At 41.7% G+C, this 22,449-nt stretch overlaps 2 long non-coding RNA genes across 2 annotated transcripts in view; both read right to left on the bottom strand.

Annotated features, from left to right (window-relative positions):
- The window catches only part of LOC148317243 (uncharacterized), a 103,497-nt gene extending 88,013 nt beyond the window's left edge, over positions 1-15,484 (bottom strand). Inside the window, exons 1-3 of the long non-coding RNA XR_015840089.1 lie at positions 15,349-15,484; positions 14,507-14,604; positions 7,114-7,177 (exon numbers count right to left, since the gene is read on the bottom strand). This is a non-coding gene — a long non-coding RNA (uncharacterized LOC148317243). The remainder of the gene's footprint in view (positions 1-7,113; positions 7,178-14,506; positions 14,605-15,348) is intronic.
- A 1,388-nt stretch (positions 15,485-16,872) lies between these two features.
- LOC148317241 (uncharacterized) overlaps positions 16,873-22,449 on the bottom strand; it is a 57,096-nt gene continuing 51,519 nt past the window's right edge. The window contains exon 3 of the long non-coding RNA XR_015839988.1: positions 16,873-17,040. This is a non-coding gene — a long non-coding RNA (uncharacterized LOC148317241). The remainder of the gene's footprint in view (positions 17,041-22,449) is intronic.

Genomic DNA, 22,449 nt, shown 5'->3' with positions numbered 1-22,449 from the left:
GTTTAATGGGCCACATGTGGCCCCCGAGCCGTAGTTTGCCCACACCTGGTTCAGAACATCAAGCACTCAACAAATGGATTTTAAATTTTTTTTTTTTTTTTTTAGATTTTGAATTGGATGCTTATCCAGTTGGCTGCTCATTAAAGAGGAAGGATCTGGGGCACACATATGGGACTATAACAACCAATAAATATCATCTGTCGTGACAATGCTTGACCGATGCACCAACGGGAAAATTGGCAATGAAACATAGAAAAATAAACTTTGCTGACGGGACATCTCCAAGTGACGAGTGGCTTGCACGGATGTAATAAAAACGATTGGGGAATTTATCAACCGCATGCGGTCGGACGTTTCAGTCTCATTGCAAGCAGACGTCACAATTTGCGTGTGCGCATCTGAATGAAATCACTTGAAAACAAGAAAATGACAAATTTGCGTGATACTCAAACTGGTGCGAGTGTGTGGACTCAGCTGGAGGTGACTACATGGCCTTTCGCTGCCCTACTTCCTGCTGTAACTATAGCTCAACATGACCCCCCCCCCTCACCCCCACCTCCCCACCCTCCCATTACCATAAAGCAACACAGTGTGCACAATTAAAGATAATTTAAGACTTAAGCAATTAAGGTCACATCTCCTCTGGAAACACACGCCCATGGAGGTCCTGGTATCTGTCCACCACAGGATGAATTTGGACAGGTTTGGTTGTGTGTGTGTGTGTGTGTATGCACATGTGTGTGGGTCGCATGGCTTTGTAATTGCAACCAAGGCGTAGGGTCAAGCGGGGTCTATGGGGGCTGTTTTTTGCCCAAGAGGAGATTAGAACAAAATGACACACAGAGCCTATGAGATCTGCAACAGACTAAACTGGTCAAAGCATACACAGAAAACAGTAAGTTAGATTATGTCAAAATAAATCAGTGGTAATAGTTAAGATAAGTTATGTATTGTCATGTCGCATTGCCGGGATAAGTGAGAACCGGGTTGTATGTGAGCCCTCGACATACTGAGTTTACCACTGTGTTTGTGAGATCCATTAAAGCAGATCTGGTTATAAAATTGAAGACGAGGGTGAAAAAAAAAAATCACTAGATATAATTAGCATGTATTTGTATGTCTGCTGAACATCATTCCAGAAATAGACACAACAGCCTCATCCCCTCGCTTGGGGGGGGGGGGGGGGGGGGGGGGGACAATGCGTTGCACATGTGACACATCAAACGGATGAGGTGAACAAGCAAGTACCCTCCGCTGCTTGCCGGGGCTTTATTGCCGTCGTCACAAAGCAACAGGGCTCCAGCGAAGAATTTGGCCTCAGGCTGCCGTAGCCGCTGCAATCAAGGGTTGACAAGCCAACTGATTGTAAACGGGATATGATGCAAGAGAGGGTCTATGAAGTTTAAGAAACATGGTGCATTTTTAAAATCTACGTATATTTGAAATCTCGTGCAACAATGGTCAGGTGATGTTTTGGAATGGCGAGGCTATGTTTTGGAATGAAATCCTCCAGGCCGCGCAGAGCCGTAGGACCAGAACACAGGGTGAAGAGGCTGAAACGCAATACTGCAAAATAATAACCGGTTAAAACCTGTTATCCTGCTGGAATGTGCAGTGTCAGAAATCAAGAAAGTCGCACATCCAAAAACAGCACTGCACCAAACGTTATTTTGTTTTGAACCAACTTTGAGGTTACTAAACTTAGACGCCTCCGCGGCAACCGCGGGTATGACTACCACTGCTGGCGGAGACGATTATTGAAGTGAGTTTTAACTCAATCTTATGTTGAGCAAGGTCCATTTGCAAATACACAAACAAGCGTTACAATTAAAACATCATTTGGCTGGAAGTTACCGTCTTAACCACAGACACCACATCAAATTTGACATTATCTGCCGTCGGCCAAAACATTGTACCGGTATTTAATATAAACTTTGACTCAAGTTAGTAGGGGACCTCTAAAGGTTTGAGGGCAGCAAAATCTCAAGGGGGCAATATCTGTCAGAACTTGGTGCTCTGTAGTCTGCAGGTAAAACTAAAAAAAATGAAAAAAATGCAAGTTATTGTTGGAAAGGTGCTCGTCTGGTCTAGGTGGCCTGGAGCAAGTCTCTCTGTTGACAGAGACCAATAAAGCCCTTTTCAGTGGAAAAATGTAACTGGTAGAACAATCAAAAGGATTTTTGCTACGACCAAAGCTACGTCAAGGAGGTTCTTAATTTGATGTAGTAGTTGAATCGGGGCTCCTCCCAATCAGGGGTCGGCACAGTGAGTGACTCACATGATTTGTTTGGCACAGTTCTTGACGCCAGATGCCCTTCCTGACGAAGCCCACCCATTTATCCTGGCTTGAGGCGCACGCCGGTGGCAGGGCGTCGGGTCAACGGCCGAGAATTGAACCCGCGCTGTCTGCACGAAAGGCAGTGACAATAATTCACCAATAGAACACAAAGCAAATAATCGACGTTGCTTCTTCAGATGCTAGGATTTCTTTTGGGTGGTTTGTATGGGTCAGATTGGTATAAGTTACAGAAAACGTGCACTCCGTGTACCGTTGTGCTTCTTCCTTATTACTCAAATTGTTTCCTTTGCAAAGCTGCTGATTCATTTCCTCCTCATCAGAATCATTTTATCCAACATCCATCCAGCTCGGGTTCTCTTGCTGAATCATGAATCTTCCCCTGCTGCCAGTTCAAGGCTCCTCGTGCTAAAGCGCTGATATTGTTACATTCTTAGCCCTGCCATCCCTCCCTTCACCTATCTCCGCCGAATTGCTAACACAGTGTCTGAGGTCTGACGGCTTGGACAGATGGAGTAACACAAATCCTGGCAGAGTCTTTTCCTTGAAAACCGCGACCCCCGAGGCCAAGAATTCAACCCACAAGTGAGCTCAACCAATCAGAAAAAGTGTGATGAGAACACATGAAAGCAAAGCCTAAACACCTGCTTTGGCAACCCAAAACATCAAGAGTGGTTTTTAATCGGGACATCTTCTCAATCATTTGCCAAGAGTGCCACAAATCAGAAAACTAAAAGTGAAAAAAGCATTTTGCCTTCACCTGCTATTTTTTGCCCCCCCCCCCCCCCTTCGCCCTTTTTACTTTTACCACCACAAAAGCCAACAGACTCAGACATCTGGTACCCGAGCCCATTAGGACCTGTATTTTCAACCTTTATTCACAGGACACGAACAGAACCACACAAATTGGCCAAGGGGAGCTGTCCCATTCTGTTCTCACCGCAGGAGGGGAAAAATAAATGGATGCCAAACCCTAAAAATCTGTACTAATAAAGCAGCACTCAATATAAAATTGCCCATTCTGTACATGCATGTCGAATGCCTGAATGACTCTGAAGTGTGCCCTCATGTACAATAAAAAAAAAAAATAATCATTTTTTATTAGAACAGCTCATACTCTGCGGTGGGCTTGACTAAAGCAAATGTGAACATAACGCATGAAAAGAGTTATTGGTTACAAATCACAGATATCACACTTGTTATTAATGTTGTGGATAATGTTCACTCGCAATTATGTCAAAGTGGAGTGAAATCAACAATGCCAAGACAAGGAAGTGAAACGCAAAAAAAAAAAAAAAGTAGAACGAGACATTTGAAGCGAGACAGAGAGAAATGGCTGTAATTCATTGAGTAATATGGAAACAATTATCTCTTGGCAAGGCAGCCTCGGCTGGCTTTTGCAGTTTCTCGGCGACAACTCAAAAATGGCTGCTGCCTGCCCTCTTGTCCGCAAATGTACACGCACTATCTAGTCGGATGAAAGCCTTACAGATTTCAAGTCGAAAGAAAACAGGTGACTGGGAAACGCAGTCGACACGACCAAAGCCCAATAAATAAAAAGTAGGGAAGACATAATGAGAGGTCCCTGGTGGTCCATCTGCTTGCCAGTGCAAATTAGATTTCATTACAAGATGTGGATGTGATTAATACAAGGAGAACAATCAGCACGACACATCAGTGGCCTGGCTGGATTCGCTGTGGCGCCACAGATTCATTTGGAGTCATGACTGATGAATGTGAGATTGCTAACTAAAAGCCCACTTCGCGGCTAATCTTCATTTTCTAATCAAACACTTGACGGGTGAAATGTCTGACTGTGTGGAATTGCGATGGCGAAAACACCACAGCAAAGTCAATATGGGATTTTCATTTTTAAAACCACATTTTCAACGAACGATTCCAGTTTATTGGCCTTATTCTGATTCAAAAACCCTGACAAGGTTTGCATTTTTATCTCATATGTGCAGCTGGGTTTCCACGAAATCCGTAACCGACGTAAGCTATAATTTTGCATGGACAAAATTCCATTCATCCGATTTTGAGTTTGCATTCAAATTTATGATCAGATACACTGAAAATATTTATCCGATTAGTACTTGCGTGTTCATGCATCACACTGTCAATTGAAACTAATTATTATGACATGCGCAGATTGACCAAATATCAGAGAAAAAAAAAAAAAAAACACTCCGTCCATTTGTACTCTAAATGTTAGAGTTATTTCGCCCATTTTTTCCGTTTGCGCAATTACGGCGAGTTTACACTTCCGAATGGATTTCCAAATTTAGCAGTCCCCGTCATGTCGTTCACTTGCGGTGCTTCTACTAGCTTCTGGGAATAACAGTAACGTGTATATCAAATTGGCTCCGTGCTGCCATTTGCTGGAGGAAAATGGGAGCTTAACCTTTGCTTTAAAAAATAAATAAATAAATAAATAAAAAACGAAAACTGACTCGGATTTATTGAATCCTAGCATAAGAAAATCCTGACAATTGAGTGAATATTGTTTTTAGTACCAGCCCTCATCTAAACGTAGCCATTGTAACACATGACTGCGAAAAAAAATATCGAGAAAAAAAAACACAGAAAGTCAGATAACCTAATTTCTCCATCGTCCTCAATTAAAGAGGACTTGTTTAACGAACAGAAAAGCTGTCTATTTCATTCATACAGTCTATGTTGGCAGAATATATACCCACAACTACACCCTTACCGCTACCATTTCCTCCTAGGAAATGAATTGGGATTCTGATTGGTTTGGGTCCCTGTCTGGCTCTGGATGAGAGCAACGCTATTGGCAGTGAGGTGACTGCCCAGCGCCAGAGCGCTCCGCGGGAGGCAGCTCTGAGAACAGGGATCCTGCAGACATTCATCCACACGCACGCACACATCCGAAGCCACAAACCGCCGCGTCCCCAAAACTCCTGATAGAGCCATCAGCTCAAGGAAAGTGCAGCGAGGATTGAATTCTTTCAAGGAAAAGTCTTGGCTAGCCTATATGCATGTATGTTCACATGAAGAGAGAAAACTTGACGTTCCAAGGAGAATGCTGAGTCATTCTCGTCCGAAAAGGGGGGCGTAAGCGGTTATAGTTGAAAAACAGAAGTGCATGGAAGGCCAATGTTTTTTCCCCTTTTAAATAATCACGGTGAACACTTGCTTGTAGATGTGATTTATGGCGGTAAAGACAGTTGAAAAACTGAAGCAGATGGCAACAAAGCAGCCACGTATTCATGTTAAGGGAAATCGACTGAAATGTTGAGGAAGGAACTGTCCCTAAATTGACCCCAGAAATCGGAGTAACCTTTGAGCAGCCCCGGGGTAAATACAAATAATTGGAGTTAAATAATTACAATATTGATGAAAAATGTGTAGTGGACATAACACAGCATGTTGACTATCAAATAAAAAGCATTCGTACATAAATCCGGGAAAAAAATGATTGGATCAGTCAGACAAGCTGGTGTGGAACACGCAACTTTGTAACTTTGTGAGTTATGCCTCAAAAGAACAGCTTGGAAATAACGGGATTATGCTTCAAAACTTGGGCTTTATTTTGATCCAAAATGTTTCAACATCTGCGGCGATCCAACGATCAAACCGAGGAGAACAAAAACAGAAAAAAAAGAGGAAAGGCCATTTGCAACGCTACGCGGGGAAAGTCACGATTATCAAAAGCTGGTTCGCCAACATCGGAGGTACAGTTTAGAAGTCATCAAAGTTCCGAAAAGTGAAAACATAATTTGTAGTATTGAGTTCCTAATACTTGACAATTACTATAAAAACGTCCCTATGAAGGCCATTTGCTGGGAAATGCATTGCATGCTCCGCCGACTCAGGATTTATGCATTCCAAAATACTCGCCACCGCAACGGCAAGAAATCTTTCTTGATTTAAAACTAGAGACAGCTGACTTTTCAAAGTCACATTTCAGAGACACTCGTATGAATGCCATTTAAGTGCGCTGGTTGGTTCAAGGAATGGCAACAGTGTGGCACAAAAGGTGTCCTCCGCAGAGTGATTTATCGGCAGCGGACTCCTTAACTACTGCGGCTGAGGGTGAACGTCATGTTTTACACCTCCCACCCAGCGTCCAAGCTTTGAGGAATGACAGGCAGAGCGCGAGCCAGAAGCAGATTGGGTTTTTGTTGCCAGAACATGACACATTGGCTTCGCTTTGGTGAAACGCTGCCCTCCGAGCATGCTTCCACTGCTTATTATTCCACTTGTTGAGTGTCCATCACGCAGCAAAAAAAAAAAAATAATAAATTAAAAAGGAAAAACTCGCAAGGAGAATTGGGAAGGTGGAAATTTGGGAATTGATGTTGGCTCTATCAATGTACTATCCACAGTAAAGTACCCTGAAGAAAGACTGAAAGTGGACCAAGATGGACTTGAAGGCAAACCTGAGGTACTAAAAAGGTCCATCCCGATTTCTGAAGTAAGAATATATTTTCCAAAAATAAGCAGAGAAATGAATGCCACCCATGGGATACTTCTTAAAAGCCTATAAAGCAAAAGTCAGAAATACTTTTGCCTTTAAGTGCATCAACAAATATTATAGCAGCCCCATTAAACTTTCATGTGTGACTTCTTGACAGCACGCCTAAAGTGACAATGTGTCGGTTTGAAAGGCCCGATAATCACCGTTAAAAACGGCCTGATCGAAAATACAATGGTGCCTTCGGGTAAGAGTTTGATACATGACCTCTAAAATGTAAAAACAAATGTTTAAAAAAAAAAAAAAACAGTCTTATTCTTTATGAAAACGCAAATTATATGACATAATTAAATATAACATAATAGAGAATTCGTACCGTATATGTTGCATCAATTCACTGGACATCGTGCTGTTCCTTCTGGCTTGCGGGCCTTGACCACCTGGGGGCAGTGTAATGCACACAAATCAATAAACAGATGGACATAGTCATCAGTGTGTTGCAATTATATTTGTCGCTATCAAAATGGATAAAGAATATATTGTTCCATTGTCTGCCTACATGTGTTGCTGCACAGTTTGTGTTCAAATAAAACAGCGTGACACCACTGCTATTTGTTAGCATGTCTATGGCGTTTTGCATTGTTTGTTAGCATTACACTAAAATTAAAGCTTATGTCAAGTGAGCCAGTGAACTCACCGGGGGTGGCCATTTTGCCATTGTTTACAAAAAAGAAAAAGTTAGCATCTCCATAGAGGCTCATGTGTGGACTCATGTGGATGCGAGCCTCTCCGTGCAAGTCAGCTACCGTGGTCTGCTCTGTGTTCAGCCTAAACGCTTATGATGGTGCTCGCTTGATAAACGACATGGTGTTGAAGCGGTGGAAATGGAGAGCCGCCTGTGCGAGGTGTTGTTTTAACTGGAGAAAAAAAAAATGTTCCTATTCCATACGGATAGATGGATGTAACCTCTCACAAGTCATCTAGCTCTTGCAAGACAGTCCCAGAGACAAATTGAGGAGGGAAAGGGGAAAGCACTTGCAGTTTGAAGCCAACATTGAATCCACTCCAATCCGATCTCACGTCCTAATTTCCTCCACTTTACTGTCCTCTTACTATTTCATGACATATTTCCTGGAGAGCAGATTAACGGAGAATTCCTGAGAACAAAACATTTTCCCACATTGCCACTAGAGACTGTCCAAAATAAATCTAAAAGGTTTGGAAATGTCTACCATGTGTCCTAAAGACAAATCATGTCAACAATATTAAAGGGGAAGATAACCCCCCAAAAAAGTCTTTACGAGAATATGTTCTATAAAGGCCCACTAGTCGAAACACGCATTCTGATTAATGCGTTTGAGGAATATGAATTAAAGAGTAAAATCCACCCGTTTTTGTCCCTCTCAGGGGGCGGCCATTTTGTCACGCCTGTCGACTGAAAATGACACCACAGTTGCTCACCTTCAGAAAACAGGTGAGCTGTGATTGGTCATTACCTGAGCCCTGAGATACTCTGATGTCACTTCCAGTAGACAGAAGTGACAAAATGGCCGCCCCTTAACTTATATTTGACAAACGTAAAGTTAATCAGAATGTCATGCTTAGACGAGTGAAGGTGCACAACATATTTCAAATCATTTATGTTCATCCTTTGAGATTCTGATAAAACTGCTGCAAAGTAATTCTGATCATAGAGCTGACATCCTTATACAAACATGCCCGATTTAGACGTTATAGTGCTTGCCGAAAGCACAAGCGCCACCCAAAAGAAAAGCTAAAATTTTCATTTATCTCAACTCTCTGCTCGGACATGCCACAGTCGACATAGTTCCTTCTCCGTCAAATGAGAGGCGACGAGAGGTGTGATTGATCAGCTTTTCCAGCAGGAAATGACATGGCATCTCTCAGAGGCCTTTTTAAACAGCATGTTATATGCTTACAAAGTTGTTCCAGGACAGCTTTCACGTGACGGTGCCGACCTGAGTCATATTTGCCTACCAGGTCCTCATTTCAGAGGTGTTCTTTGCTTGTGCAAGAATTGCCATTGTCACGTGTGTAGAGTCGCCAACATTGTATTTGTGTTGCAGTAAAAGGTTAGGAAAAGGTTAAAAATAAATAAGATTTTTTCTGGTGTACGGAAGAGTATTACATTCACAAAACCCCAAAAAATTCCTGTTTTTCTGAGAATTTTTTATGGGGCCTTTGTTTTTTTCTTTTTCTGATATTTGAATTTTTTTGTTGTTGTTTTCCCATTTATTTTTCTGTATTTCAGAATAATTTTGTTTCTGTTTTTTGGAAAATGTTCTTTTTTGGTTTTAGGTATGCGGGCAGGAGTCCACAATGAGCGAGTCTGCCACACGTCACTTGGAGTACATGGGTGAAAAAAAAATAATAATAATATAAATTACTCAGTTTTTCTGATATTTTCTGTTTATCAAAAACAAATTCTAATTTTTTTAAATATTCTTTTTTTTTTAGATTTTTTTTTTGTTTTTCAGAATATTTTTTTATTTTGAAAAATGATTTCTGAAAAACAGGGGGGGGAAAAAGGATTAAAAAAAACAACCCCCCCGAAAATTACTCAGAAAAACTGGATTTTTTTTTTTTTTCCAAGTGAATGCAATACTCTTACGTACTGGTGCTCTTTTATGTAAACCTAATTGAGTTTTTCAAGGCCAGTTGTCTTAATAACATAGCCTGGAAACTGAGCTGAAAGAATCAAGAGACGCTGACTGAATGACAGCTTACGAATGAACGTCAAAATCCCGCACTGATCGCCGGGGCAACGTTGTTAATGTCGTGCTTCACTTCCTTGTCATCCATCATGTATTAAATGCTCTTTGTTCATTAAATGGAAGTCGCACACTGCCAAATCCCAAAAAGCAAAGCTATTAGGACATTCCCGCCATCTCATGCGCTCCCTACACGTTGACAATTCCATGCTGCTGGAGCCAAAAAAAGAACCTGACAGGAGAAGAGAGGGGAAGAGGGAACATGGAAAATGAGTTCCTTTCTATTAATCCAAACCAGACTTGTATGTAAATGTCTGGCCCATTTGTGGGCAAGTTCCACCTCAGAGAATGAGGCGGCTCAGCGCAGGATACCAAGGGAATGAAACCTGCAGGATTAGTCGCTCCCAACACTGCATATTAATCAGCATTTAATAAAAAGAAAATAAATTGCCCTCCACTCCAAATATTATGAGTGTGACGCGACCTTTATTTTCATTTCACGGCAGGCTTGCCCTCCAAAAAAATAAAATTAAATAAACAGGCGTGTTGAAAGAAGGGAGTGAATGAAAGACAGAGATATATGGCTGCGGATTTATGTACACGTGCACGTGAAAATATAAATCTGAAATAAAATAAATGGAAGTTGATGAGGAGAGGGTTTTGACACGCTTGGTCTCACCTTGTCCGCAAAAGAAACGATGGTGGTTTTCACTCCAGACACAAAATTTCCATGCTAGGCAGCCTTCCATTGGCCTCTTTTTTCCACACGTGTAATTAAACAGGGAAATTATTGCTTTCTTAAAATGTACTGCAGCTGAAAAATAGTTTGGACTCATTAAGGGTGTGATTAATCGGCACTGCAATCAAAAAATAAAGACGATTACACATACGACAACAATTCTCAGGCTGTGCTTGTATATTTTTGTTAATTGATTAAGTCAAGAAATAAAGAATGCAATTATTTCTTTTTGTCCTCGAGAACCTTTGAAGCACTCCAAAATTTTATTTTATGTTGCACAAGCTCAACACTGAAAACCGATTTCATGCAACTTTGCAAAGTGCTCTGATTTATGCCTATCTGACAAATATGCTGAAAGCTGACCCCACATTAGAGCCCCAAATAGAAATCCCATCTCTTCCTTTATTATCTTAGAACAAGGCGTTTAACGTTCCTCTGTTCCAGCGCGACGGTGAAAAGAAAACTCCTGTCGCCCAGAGCAGCTCCCACATGTCAACGTGCGAATGAAAAAGGTCAGATTGGGCCCATTAAGAATTTTAGTGAATGCATAAAGGTTAAAATAAAGTATAGAGAGCCAGTTCCTAACTATGCTTTCATCTGACGTGAGCGCTGGTGTTGGAGCGGGAAAATTGAGTCCCCGCAGCAGAATATACAGAACGTCCATTTGATCGACCTTCAAAACTAAATATCCACTTGAAATTAGATTTAAAATATGGTACCACATTTTAAGATTACAATCAAAACCAGGGAGGAATACACTACCAGCTATGTTGAACTGAGTGCAGGAGCTTCACTTTGAAAGAAAATAGTGCTCTGGCGCCATCTTGCGACCCCAAAAGGCAATTACTTTAGATATAATCCTCACAGATTTTCGCTATTGGCCGCAGGGCTCCGTCCCTTGCCCCTTGAAATTTACAGAGCAACACTAGAGTTTTATTTTGGTGTTCAGTGTGACTAAAATAAAAAAAAAAACGACGTTACGGTCAGCACAAATGGAGGGAGTCAAATGAATGACAACACTCTCAAGTGTCTTTTGACAAAAAGCTACTCAAAATTGCCTCGAGCTGAGACAGAAAACAAGTAAGAGTGCTAATGATCACTTCCCAGAAGTAAGACTTCTGCTCAGTCATCCACGCCGTGTGGCTGCTGGCAATCATCAGCAGGAATGACACCGACTCGCTAATGCGGGACAAAAGTACTTGGCTGAAATTATGTCCAATGAGGTGCTTTTTATTTTTGTGATTTTTATTGAATGACAAAAACAGAACCCGGTTTACGTCTGAGTTGCGCTGATGAACCTGGAATGAATTCAGGGACACTTTCCCTTAAACTTTGCTGTGTTTGAATTTGAATGTTCTCCTGGATGCAAACACACCGAGAGTGTGAACAAGTCTAAGTTGACACACTGCGCACACGCACGTATGCTGACACACTGCAGCCCTTTTTTTAAATTTTTTTTTTTTTACCTGCAGTCTCTGCTCTCGCTCCAAGCCCGATCTCAAGTTACCTGTTTTCCTTCGCGTGAGTGTAAAGTGTATTCATATGCTCCTAAGAGAGGCCCGATTGGAAGGGAACTGTTTAGCCAGAGATAAAAATCACTTGGCACCTAGCGAGGGGCCGCCATTGAAGTGCGGGATGCAGAACGGGAACGGCGCATCGCATCACGTCACGGGACGAGGCCGGCGACGCGTCAGACTACACGTGGGCCTGAATTAATATGGGCTACTTAACCGCACGGTTAATGGGGTGCATATTTTACCTTCAGGGAGAAAAAAGGTAAACATTGGAAATAAACAGAAAGGGAATGAATATTAGACGGCTAAAGGCCACTGTGAATGCACTCCTTTATATTATTCAACTATATTATCAGTGCATAAAATTCTAGGTAGGAGATCTCGGGTGGGTCTTTGGCCCCATTAAGGCAAACTTTTAAAAACTTTATTCCTTACCAGAAATGTCAAACATCACGAATTAAATGAATAACTTGAATATTAATATGACAAGAATAAGAGCAGATTCTCTTAACCAGATTAAATGCATTGAAAAAAGCAATGACTTAGGGCAAAATGTGGAATACACCTTGCCTGAGTCGCCTGCCAATCAGAGAGCACATACAGATGTTCACACTCACATTCACACCAGAGGCAGGGTGGCCATCGGGAAAATTCACATCTTATCTCGAACGGCCGGTGTATTTCCAGCCATCACGGCTGCTAGTGTGCCGTTCTTGCTGATACGGCACAATTTTTTATGCACCATGGGTCAGTTTAATGTCAAGAAATATTTTGGACCATAATAGCAACAAATACAAAAACCACCACAAGTTGCGTCATCTATGGAGGAGGTTCTCATGCACAAATCCGATTATTCCTGAGCATAGCCGGCGTTAAAGACAATCAATGCACTCGTTAATAAAAGTTTTTCATTGAGCACTCGAAGTGCATCGTTAGCTACTTTCTCGAACCCGCAGTGTCTTCTAAAAAGCCTCAAACAATCCAGCATGCAGAAGTGAGCAGAACTCCACCAAGGTCTACAACATAACCTCGCGCCTCAGATCAACCTGAAAGACCCCCGTGATGAGAACACGGTAAGCGTGTCGCACAAAGGCCGTCTGTGCGAGGAAACACCTTCAGGGCGCTGTGCGTCTTCTGGGAAGTTGTCTAAGCTCCCTATAAGCCGTATTACCCAGACCGACGTCAAAAGGTTTTAGCTCGTGTTTTGCCTCCGCATTAACACTATGTACAGAACCCAAATGAGTTTATTAAAAAGCGGTCAATCCAAGCAAACATTTCAAGTCCACATGTGGGCCTTTGATATAGAGCCGTGCTCATACTGTATATGTTTGGCTGGACGGACCCAATAGCCAAGACCTGTTAGTGAACGGCCAGTTGGGCTATAGTGAGCACTTATCTGGGGCTATTTGTATTAGCTCAGCCAAAAGGTTCTCTTATTAGAATATTAAATTTGAGTTTGCAGGATAAATGCCAGAAAGCCTCAGAGCAAGGCTAGGCACTTTCCGCGGCGACTCACACTATTTTCAATGTGCAATGTGTCCTAATGGCTAAGCGAAAGTGAATACTTAAGCCGGGCACACACAGGCCTCCATATCTTCACCGGGAACCACCTACGTCGCAGTCGGACCTGCCAAACCGCACGACTCAATGAGCCTATGAGATAGACAGAGCGCTGCCTGTTGCATGCGGTGCTCGGCTACTCCGCCACTCGCTTGCCGCAGCGGGTTTCGGAGAGGGGTGGTGGCGCGTACACACGGCAGGGTACGTTTCATGACAACAACTCGGTTCATTTTTGGTAGTTTTGGGACGCAAACGTTAAAAATGATCAATTACTGCTGTAGTCAGAGACGACAACAGGCGAGGGGCCAGGTTAGAAGGGGCCCCATGAGACAGCTGATATTGATCCATAATCAAGAACACAACCAACTATGAGTATTCCTAACTTATCATACAACTGATGGAAGAAAAAAAAAAACTTGTGCCGCCAAGCATAAGAAAAACTCCACTGCAAATTTTAGCTAACATTAACTAAACAGCAGAGAGACAATAAAATATACACCTTAAATTCTTTTTTTTTTTTACTGACATTCTCATGCCAGATGAAAAATGTTCCATTTCTATCTACCGCCAACTCTTTACTATGAAGCAGACCTGCTAAGCAGAAAGTGACTGAAAATAAAACTTAAAAACCAACCAGTCAGTTTTGTCGAAAATCCAACTAAATATTTGAGAGAACAGGAAATATTTACTCTTAACGCCTGATTCAATGCCGAGCGCTTGTTCGTCCTAAATAACACTTGATCACTTTTAACACGTCCACATCACCATCTCCAGTGTCTTCCGAGTCAGACAGAAAGCCTCGCAAACACACTTGGGCCGCCCACACGCTGCATCACATCACAAACAAGACCGCTCTGGCATCGTGATGGCGCCGTGTTTACCTGGCAAGCGTCTCGTTTAGCGGTCACATCCGCCCACCCTCGTCACCTTAGAGTCAACATCCCTCATTACTTCCCAACGACGCCCAGCACTCCATCCAGCTTGCAATGCCAAGTTCCTACTGAGGATCCCCCGAGGCAGCCTACTGGCTCATGGTATCACTTTAGCCATGAGACTGAAATCAGTTAATGTGAGGCAAAAGTAATGGGACAGTGCCTGAGAGGTTCGACAAGGAGCTCCACGAGTAGCTAAGATTAGAATAACATCTTTTTAAAACATTCATCTTTTTGGTCTGGCTCACAAATGCACAATACTTGAGTTCAGCAATATTCTCGAGACCCTTACCTTGCATTGGCAGATGAGCGGTCTTGAGTACTCCTGCCTCATGTCTGAATGAACTTGGGGATCCATTTTTCAGTCAGTGATAGCAATGCGTCCAGGCCCTGAGGAGCAAAGCGGACACAAAGACTTATTAATTAAACTGCAGAGAGCAAATTATTTTTGAACATTTTGTTATATGAGTCAAAGTCTGCTAAGTCAAGGAGAAAGCCTAGTGCAAATTAATAACGTACATTCGACAATGAGGAGGTTACCTGAAAAAAGAAACAATATGCACTAATACAATATTCACAGCTTGGCAGAAAATCAGACAAGGCAATTTGCCAATCGCCACATATAACACTAGGAAAAAAATAAATTAATAAATTAACTAATTAAATAAATAAATTAAATAAATAAATTAAATAAATGAATTAAATAAATAAATTAAATAAATTAAAATTTTAAAAAAGGGGGATGAATCAAGTTTAAGCTCCTGGATCTAAATGGACCAGACAACGCATTTGTGTTGGCGGAGAGTTTCGGAGAGGACATTTTGATTCAGGTGTGCTGTACCTCACTCATTTCCTGCTACATGCAATGCAAAATGACTAAACTAACTGCAAGCTTCATGGGTAGATTATCATATTTAAAGATAAGTCAAGCGAGTAGACATGGACTTTATATATAACATTGTGATATTGTATAAAAAAAAAAATGTTGGTTTGTAGGAGTGTTGCAACTTTTATCACCGCATTTAATTTCAAAGCATAATTAAATATCACTGAACCGAAGACTAACTTTAAACTTCCTCTTTTAGTTATTTTTTTGAACACCAACAAGGTTTAATTGATCATCTCAGTGCTTACCTGCCAGCTGTTTGTAGGGGATTGTTTTTTGTTTTTTTTTATAGAGTCCATAGTCGGTCCTCATGCTCCAATAATCAGCACAAGCCAATTATTTTTTAGCTTTTTTTTGGTTGCCTTCTAGCCAAACATTTTGATCCTCCTTCTTCCTTGTACCAAGGAAGCTGACTTCTTTTTCATTGGTTGGGGTCACGCCGGGGTCATTCAACCAAAGGACTCAAGGTGTGTTTTGTGCATGCGTGCACCACACTGCCCCCCACGAGGTCAAGATGTGCACAGCGGGAACAGCACAGTAAACAAACCACACAACTGGGCGGTGCAAAGCCAATGAAGGGTCAGGTGTTAAAAAAAATAAATAAAAAAAAAAAAATAAAAAAAAGAATAATTGCAGTATTAAAGTTCATTTAAGTTTGCTTGTTAATAACACAATATTTTTAAAATGTCTTTAAAAAATTTAAAGAATGATAAAAGGTAGACGTTTAACTTTATTTATTCTTCCAATTGACCTCAATTGGTCACACAAAATAAAATCATTTAAAAAAAAATATATATATATATTTGTAAAATAATAAAATAACAAATTTAACCTCTCATTGTGATATTCTGAAAATTAGCAACACAACCTACAGATGCACCTGCCCTGATTGACTCCTATTTACCTATAGTGTAGTTATGGGGAATAAATATGTCCAATAAATTCCATGGGAAGACCAAATTCTGCTCTCCTGTGTGGCCTGCAATGAATTTTTGTGCCGTTTTACATTTCAAAGCCTTCCATTCCTTGGTGGTGGAACGGATGGTTGCGGTGGGAAGTGGAATGACGCCTAACTTGGGTGACAGACGGCAGCTAAAGTGCTGAGATATCATCACCTTTTCATAAATCGTTCTGCCTGTTCAACATGCTGTGAGGAAATGATGTTTGAACAATATCTGCCTCGCAAAAAAAGTAGTAATTAATAATTCAACTCATAAAAACTAGTGGCAGGCCAGACATTAAGCAAACAATATTCAGGTTTGGCCTAAAAGTTGTAGTGGTTCATTCTGAAGTGTCCTCTGGAAGCTGAATATGTCAAACTTTTTTTTTTTCTGAATAGTGTATATACTGGCAAAAATCTAATTGCTCGGATCTGTCACAATGCCTTAAATAACCGCCCTCTTTTTTATAGCTAGGGCAACCTGTGCTCGACGTAAAAACTGCTGCATCTTCATTTTCTACTTTACGTGCCGCTCCATGCATGAGGGTGTTTTTATTTACACCCCCCCCGGCACAACTGACAATTTGGTGACAGAAAATGGACTTGAGCAGATAAAAGCAGGTCTAGGTTGTGGCACAGATTTTATTGGCTGGCACATAATTGAAAATGAGAAAAATTATACAATTTGTATTCAGAAATGACTCCTGACCGTCCATGGCTACCATGTACCTCTGCCACTGACAGTGATTGGTTTCCTAACTAAAATTGATCAAAGCGCTGCTCTCTCTGAATTGTGAGTGGGTCTCTTTGGATAAAATGGAGGAAAATAATCTTAAATACCACCGCATCGGGACAAAAGATATCGGCCCACCGGGCATCTGCCCGGTTACCCCAGCTGGCCATTCCACCCTGATGACAGGTTCTCTCAGCATTTCAAGATGGAAATTGTAGCGGGCCACTTCTTACCCTCTCGCTTTTAGGTTCATTGCATCTTCTTCTCCTGCAGAAGATTAAAACATCACACATTTTAGGGCTCCGGTTTCCATCTGTAGACACCGAGGAAAGAAAAGGAAATCAAACCCTGCTGGCTATGAGACAAAAAGCCACGCTGCCCTCATTAGACCATCTTGCACCATTCAGTAAGCTGCATAAATGCGCCGCCACGTTATGGTTGGACATCCTCCGCCGCCGGGCTCGAGTAGCGTTACGCTGTGTCAGAGGTTTTCTCCTTCAATCTCGGCTCCCATCGCACGTCCGTGAGTTTTCCAGCGGCACGAGCCACCTGCTGACAACTGCCATTCTTACCCACCAAAACCACCCGCTCGCATACACACGCCGTCCCTCACTTAAACCCAAACAAGCGCTCAACATTAAGGTGTGGATCTGTCATTAGTTAGCTTGGCCTGGCTGCTTGAGACCATTGTTATTGTTAAAGCGAGCGCTGTTTGCACAAGCTATATCTTCGGAGGGAAACGGTACTCCTTTGTGGCTTTTTGGACTCGGCCTAAGTGGATTGGGTTTCCTCTTGCTTTCCCTACCCCGTGTACGGTGCGGTTTGATCGACTAATGCACATATTTTAATCAGCGGCGCGTCAAGCTGCTGGGAAAAAGTGAGCAGACATAAAGTGATCATTTATATTTCATAGTTTGACTCGTACTGCCTACTTAATTAGGTACGGTTGGTATAAAGGTTCCTTTTCAGTCAGAAGCCAAATTTCCACCAGGTAGTCCTGCTAGGCTGCATTCACCATGGTACGGCTCTGGTCGGTAAATTCTGAGTGTCTCGATGGTGATTTTGTGTCAGCTACTAACAGTATACCGAATAGTGTGACATCATACCACTCGTCACTATTTTAAATTTAGCACAGCTTATATCAGCTCTACTTTCAACATTTTTTAACCTCATGATAGTACTACAAGAAATTGACTTACAATTCACCCAAATTGTTCATTTGAAACAGTACTTTGCAATATTATCAGGCCAATTCCACGTCACCCATTCAGGAAATAAAAAATGGTGCTAACATTAAGACCAGTGTCATCTTTGTTTGTTTCTTTTTTGGAGAAATAGTTGCTAGGAGGGCCGATCGGAAACGGTGGGAGGACCGGATGTGGCCCCCGGGCCATACTGTGCAAGCCATGCCACAAGAATCCATGAGTGATTAACCCATCCCTAATAGGGTTTGTAATTGCATATCGATGCCACAAGCTAGGCGCAACAAGCGCTAATTTTGTCCAAATGAAACTCCTCAACTCACTTCAACATAGTTCCTTGCAATCAAGATGCCACAAGATGGCAGCACTCAAAGCAGAAACTCCTTGATTCACTTCAACAATTCTTTTGCAAGTCATCACAAGAGAACGAAAAAAAATATATACTTTTATCGCTGATCTGCGAATATCCGGACATTTACCGCAGCAAAATTGCTTGCTAGTGCCGCGACACTGGTGGCTCAGAATGAGACCCTAAGTGAGAAGCAGACAGAAGCGAATCGGCGAAATGATTGATGGTCAACGGTGTCATCCTCCCGCATGGGGAGTTGCCTGGGTCTTCCCTAAGTGTTGTTCAAACAACATGAGATGCTGAATGACGTTGTGTCAACAAACACTCGGTGCTCAGACGCTCAGATCAGAGCGGAACAGCTGCGCAAAAGCCCGAGGCGGCCATTCATCACGTCAGACTTTCTAAGAATGGCATATCGCACCTATCTGAAGACTGCCCACACCCAGACATGAGATGCTTTCCTCAAATTCTCTCCATTTCCTAAGTACTTCAATACGCGTCATATGAAGGGCCACTCCAGCTATTAAAAGGCATTTTTGACAGGAAGGCCTTCCTCCTTTTTTTTTTTTAGATGATGATGATTATTCATGTGTATTTTTCCATGCTTTATATTTTTTTAATTTTTTTCCCGAGAGAGAGAATACAACAAAAATGAAGAAAAGATGATTTTTACTGTACTAGTTACTCTCATGCAAAATAATGCTGCTGAGTTCTGATTGGAATAAATCATCAGAAGATTCATGGGGAAATAAATGAGTTCTATACCACTGCAAACTGCAAAAATAAATATTGTCGGAAATTCATACCTCTCTGACGGTGTCAAAAGTGAGCGTTATTATCTTTGCAGAGACATTTATTTGCACAGCTTTTGCATTAGCGCTCGGTCTGGGGTACCTAATGTTGTGACCGCTGAGAGGAGTTAACTCAACCGACACCAAATGAAACAATGTACTCCCGATGCTTAAACTGACAGTTTTGACAATGGAACGTAAATACATCCACATTATATCGAAACCCGAGATGCAGCCGTCTTATTCCTTCTGAGTGTAAAAGTCGAAATGCAAAAGCGGCCCTGCAGGGAAAGAAAAGCCCAGTTTAGCAGTTGACTCTCACTGTTTGCTCAAAATTTGACGCTGTAGCTTCAAGTCAAGATGAGAAGTTTCCCAAGACGTAATTCTGTCTTGCCGCCCTCAGCTCTAACTGCACTTACTCGAGTGGAAGTGTGCCTAACGGGGGGGGGATATCTCATCACTGGGATTGTATCTGTACTGCATCCAAACTTGACTTTTACTTTCTCAAGAAATACCTGCACCTTTTTTTTGACCCTGGGGAATGTACACACAGCAACCTTGAAGTCCAATAATTAGCCTCAAGGGGTACATTAGGATAGAATGAACCTTAGCGGATATAAATTCACCGCGACTACGTCGCTATTCCTGACAAGTGTGGCTGCGGCACAAACGCAGAGCGATTTCTTTTAAACCGTTGTCAAGCAAATCTAATCAGTCACGCATCTGCAAAAAGTTACTTTTGAAATGACTTTTTATCAAATCCTTTTAAGGGCTGATCTTATGTGTGTGTGGCATGTGGAGGAGGATGAGAGGAAGTGCGTTCAGCCATATGTTGCTGTGTTTACATGAACGGTCTGTGGGAGGAAGGTCATTTGAAGTGACGCCGTGTTTTATATGCTATGTAAATTTGACAGTTGAGGCATTTAATCATATGTGAAATTGTTCTTGCTATCCATTGTTGATTTGTTTTTTCGTCATTAATGTCATTTTGCCTTCCACGGAGCTTGTTTCTTAGCAGCATTAGCGTAAAATGATCCTTATTTTTATCAACTTTGGATAGGTTGCACATTAGTCATAGACCGATTACCGTAGCCTAATATGGTATTGTGACGATTATGGGCCTTTTTTTTTTTACCTTTCAAGGCTGATAAATTATAAGCTGTGTTATTTTGGCTCGTTGCAGCATACTTCTCACTCGCTGCTGTGCTGGTGGCCTCGCCCGCAGAAGCAGATTGGCCCGCCTACAATGCCATCTGATTGTTTCCGTGTGCAGCCAACCGGTAAGCTGCCTGTTTGCTTTTTCACCTCGAGTCTCACGCATGTCAGGAGGCAACGGGCAACAGATTTTGCCGAAATTTTAATAAATGTCAGTCTACTAAAACTCACAACAAAAAGAAAACTATTTGACATAGTAAACTTACTAAAAAAGAATGTTTTTAAAACTAAATTGTCTATTTTCTAAAGTCTAAAACAAAAGCTTTGACATGTTGTAAAGCACTAAAGTTGTTTAATAAACATGTGCTTAAAGGCATTTAAACTAACTCAAGTTTTTGAGTTTTCCAATTTTTTACACCATTTTACCCCTTTTTTTCAACAAATGAATATTGGCTTCAAATATCGGTTATCGGTATCGGCCCCATCACTTTTGCACATCTACTGTGTGCCTTTTAACGGTACTATTTGGAGTAACTTTCATCAATGTTTCCCAAACGTATTTTAAATATGACTGATTTTGCCTCAGGCGCCAGTCGTTCTTGGCAATTGACCAGGGACCGTCTTTCACCCAAAGTTAGCGGTCATATAGCTAGCTCAAGCGGCATGGAAAACGGCAGAATTGATCACAAACGCACCAAAAAAACGCCAAATCCTGCGTGCGACTCGGGTTTCATTCTTCCATTTTTCACCCCCACCCGTCTGATTCTCTTCATCCGTTCCCTCCTTCTGCTTTTCTTCTTTGCACACCTCCATTAGCCGTATTTACTCTTTGGAGAGTAAACACCACGTTTTCCAGCGGGCTGCCACAGCTCTGTGACTCAATGCGTTCACGCCTCGCTCGCTCTGCAAGCAAACGGCGTCACATTTTGACGAGTTCGCGTGGTGCGCACACGCGACTGCGCCGATACTGTCGGCCTTCCTATTTGTGTTAGTTACGGAGGATCTTAAATACGCATGTCTGATGTAAATAAACTTGAACAGGGACGAATGTACTCAGTGTTTTTAAAACCGCATGCCTAATTAGTCAGCGAGAGAAAAAGATTGCAGGAGTGGCGAACAACATCTCACACCCAAAACCTTTTCAGTCTCCTACATGACCGCATAGAAACAGTTGACCAAATTCTGCCCGTTAAAATAAAGGCTGTGGGCGTCTGTAATCTGCAAGCAGCCACATTGAAATGACCTGACATCTGCAAACTATTAAAAGCAACTTCAGGTAGCACATGTTGTCCACATTAGCTCCCAAGCCAGATTTACATTTCCACATCTCCACTAAGCATAATAAACAATCAAATGGGGCGTGTGCAGGCAGGTTCACTTCACTGACCGCTGCAGAGCATTTTTGTGTTGCACCGTTTGGCTAAGGAGAGAAGACAAGTTAGTAGATGCACGGTTTACATTTTATGAGTTTGGTCTTTCGCTTTTAGATGAAGAAGAGGAAATTAAAAAGGCACATAAAACGCTTTGTATATGCTTGAGATTCATCATTAAAGTCACGTGGGAGGTGGAGCCTAAAGGATACTTCAGAAGAGAGAAAACGTAAACTCTAGACAAGAAGGCAGGAGCCAAAATGCAAACCTTGAACCTCAAAATTATTTTTTTTCATACTTCTGTGCAATAAAAGAAGCTTTTATACAATTACGTTATTTTTTTATTGATTGTAGTAAGTAAAATGTTAGCACGTATTTTCTATGAAAAAAAAAACTCTTAAATATAAATGTATCAATTTCAAAGCCCCCACGCCCTTTCAAGCTCTAACTGTATTAATTAACCCACTATATCTAAGTGCTCAGTCCAAAAAGATAAGAAATGACAGTCTAGTGTTAGGAAGATTTTATCAAAAAGCAGAACAGAGAAAAACAAAATGTGAGCAGTCAGCAGAAAGAACATAATCCCATCGCTGAAATGTGATGATACAAATCAGAAGCTGATCTGGTGAACTGCAACTGGAACACTGGAGCAGTCTGGGGGAGCTCGGTCCCTCTCCCTTCAATGAGAGGGCCTCTGCCTCTTTAGTGGCTTCTGGCAGACTTCTGTCGCCCCCCATTGGTAAACACGATGTACTGGAAATTCAAAGTTTCTTCAACGCAGGTAGCACTATTTACTGTTGGTTTCTTGA

This window comes from Idiotropiscis lumnitzeri, chromosome 20 (assembly GCF_059441095.1).
Source record: "Idiotropiscis lumnitzeri isolate Australia: NSW breed Sydney's pygmy pipehorse chromosome 20, RoL_Ilum_1.0, whole genome shotgun sequence".
NCBI lineage: Eukaryota > Metazoa > Chordata > Actinopteri > Syngnathiformes > Syngnathidae > Idiotropiscis > Idiotropiscis lumnitzeri.
This window is presented reverse-complemented; position numbering and strand designations above follow the sequence as displayed.